Source organism: Lemur catta (genome assembly GCF_020740605.2).
Source record: "Lemur catta isolate mLemCat1 chromosome 10 unlocalized genomic scaffold, mLemCat1.pri SUPER_10_unloc_1, whole genome shotgun sequence".
Lineage (NCBI taxonomy): Eukaryota > Metazoa > Chordata > Mammalia > Primates > Lemuridae > Lemur > Lemur catta.
The window spans coordinates 423,521-426,167 of record NW_025423732.1 but is presented as its reverse complement, the minus strand read 5'-3'; positions in this window follow the sequence as shown (position 1 = coordinate 426,167).

Here is a 2,647-nt window from a genome sequence, read left to right as displayed (position 1 = left end):
CAAAGGCGCACTTCTCATGTCTGGCGCTAGTCCAACAAACCCAGGACTGACAGAGGCCCTGCACTTGCCACCCCAGAAAAATATGTCATCTCCAAAGAAGTATTCTTCCGCTAGCGGTTGAAAAGAGCTCCCGTTCTTGAAACAGTGGTGAAAAAATGGTGAAATAATACTGAAAACAATCCTATCTTCCAAGGCTCCTGTGCCAGCTATGGGAAATAGCAAGTTACCTGGGCCTCAGCAGAGGTTTCTCTGCAAAAAGCATCATAGGCTTCAGGATGCAGAGACCGACCTCATTCATGACTATTACGGGGCCAAACGCCATGGAAATGGCAAATAATTACCAACACACTGGTCATTTCAAAGTGTCAGGATGAAATCTGAAGCACGATCCACACTTTTCCCATCTCACGCAAATATGCACTTTCCAACTCTGGAGGTAAACAAATCAAAGGCAGGGCTGACAGAAGCCCCGCACTTACACCCCACCCAGAAATCTCAACTACCAGGCAGGATTCTTATGGTAATGCGAGAACCCTGCTCGGGTTCTGAAAATAATGTTGAAACCACAACGGAATAATAATTAAAAAAACACTTTCTTGGTAGTCTCTAGGACCAACTATTGGAAATGCCAAGATTACTGGGCCTCAGCCTGTTTCGTCTGTGAAAACTCTGGTATGCTTAAGGATGAAGAGACCAACCTTATGACAATTACGGTGAAAAGTGCTTACGAAAAATACCAAATAGTTCTCCACTTAGCGGTTCTTTCAAAAGTTGGGCCACACACCTCTTGGAAAGATCGAGTTACTTTGGCCTAGCCTTCGATTGGTCTGGAGAAGCAATCGCCATTCCTAGCTGATGAATCAAATGATTCTGAAAGGAACGGTGAAAAGTGCGGATCCTGTTTCAGTCTTTAGACTGAAACAGGATCCGCACTATTCACCTGTCCCACAAAGGCGCACTTCTCATGTCTGGCGCTAGTCCAACAAACCCAGGACTGACAGAGGCCCTGCACTTGCCACCCCAGAAAAATATCTCATCTCCAAAGAAGGATTCTTCCGCTAATGGCTGAAAAGGGCTCCCGTTCTTGAAACAGTGGTGAAAAAATGGTGAAATAATACTGAAAACAATCCTATCTTCCAAGGCTCCTGTGCCAGCTATGGGAAATAGCAAGTTACCTGGGCCTCAGCAGAGGTTTCTCTACAAAAAGCATCATAGGCTTCAGGATGCAGAGACCGACCTCATGACTATTACGGTGCCAGACGCCATGGAAATGGCAAATAATTACCAACACACTGGTCATTTCAAAGTGTCAGGATGAAATCTGAAGCACGATCCACACTTTTCCCATCTTACGCAAATATGCACTTTCCAACTCTGGAGGTAAACAAATCAAAGGCAGGGCTGACAAAAGCCCGCACCTACACCCCACCCAGAAATCTCAACTACCAGGCAGGATTCTTATGCTAATGCGAGAACCCTGCTCAGGTTCTGAAAATAATGCTGAAACCACAACATAATAATACTTAAAAAAACACTTTCTTGGTAGTCTGTAGGACCAACAATTGGAAATGCCAAGATTACTGGGTCTCAGCCTGTTTCGTCTGTGAAAACTCTCCTATGCTTAAGGATGCAGAGACCAACCTTAGGACAATTACGGTGAAAAGTGCTTCGGAAAAATACCAAATAGTTCTCCACTTAGCGGTTCTTTCAAAAGTTGGGCCACACACCTCTTGGAAAGATCGAGGTACTTTGGCCTAGCCTTCGATTGGTCTGGAGGAGCAATCGCCATTCCTAGCTGATGAATCAAATGATTCTGAAAGGAACGGTGAAAAGTGCGGATCCTGTTTCAGTCTTTAGACTGAAACAGGATCCGCACTATTCACCTGTCCCACAAAGGCGCACTTCTCATGTCTGGCGCTAGTCCAACAAACCCAGGACTGACAGAGGCCCTGCACTTGCCACCCCAGAAAAATGTCTCATCTCCAAAGAAGGATTCTTCCGCTAACGGCTGAAAAGGGCTCCCGTTCTTGAAACAGTGGTGAGAAAATGGTGAAATAATACTGAAAACAATCCTATCTTCCAAGGCTCCTGTGCCAGCTATGGGAAATAGCAAGTTACCTGGGCCTCAGCAGAGGTTTCTCTGCAAAAAGCATCATAAACTCAGGATGCAGAGACCGACCTCATGACTATTACGGTGCCAGACGCCATGGAAATGGCAAATAATTACCAACACACTGGTCATTTCAAAGTGTCAGGATGAAATCTGAAGCACGATCCACACTTTTCCCATCTTACGCAAATATGCACTTTCCAACTCTGGAGGTAAACAAATCAAAGGCAGGGCTGACAAAAGCCCCGCACTTACACCCCACCATGAAATCTCAACTACCAGGCAGGATTCTTATGCTAATGCGAGAACCCTGCTCCGGTTCTGAAAATGATGCTGAAACCACAACAGAATAATATTTAAAAGAACATTTTCTTGGTAGTCTCTAGGACCAACTATTGGAAATGCCAAGATTAATGGGCCTCAGCCTGTTTCGTCTGTGAAAACTCTGGTATGCTTAAGGATGCAGAGACCAACCTTAGGACAATTACGGTGAAAAGTGCTTAGGAAAAATACCAAATAGTTCTCCACTTAGCAGTT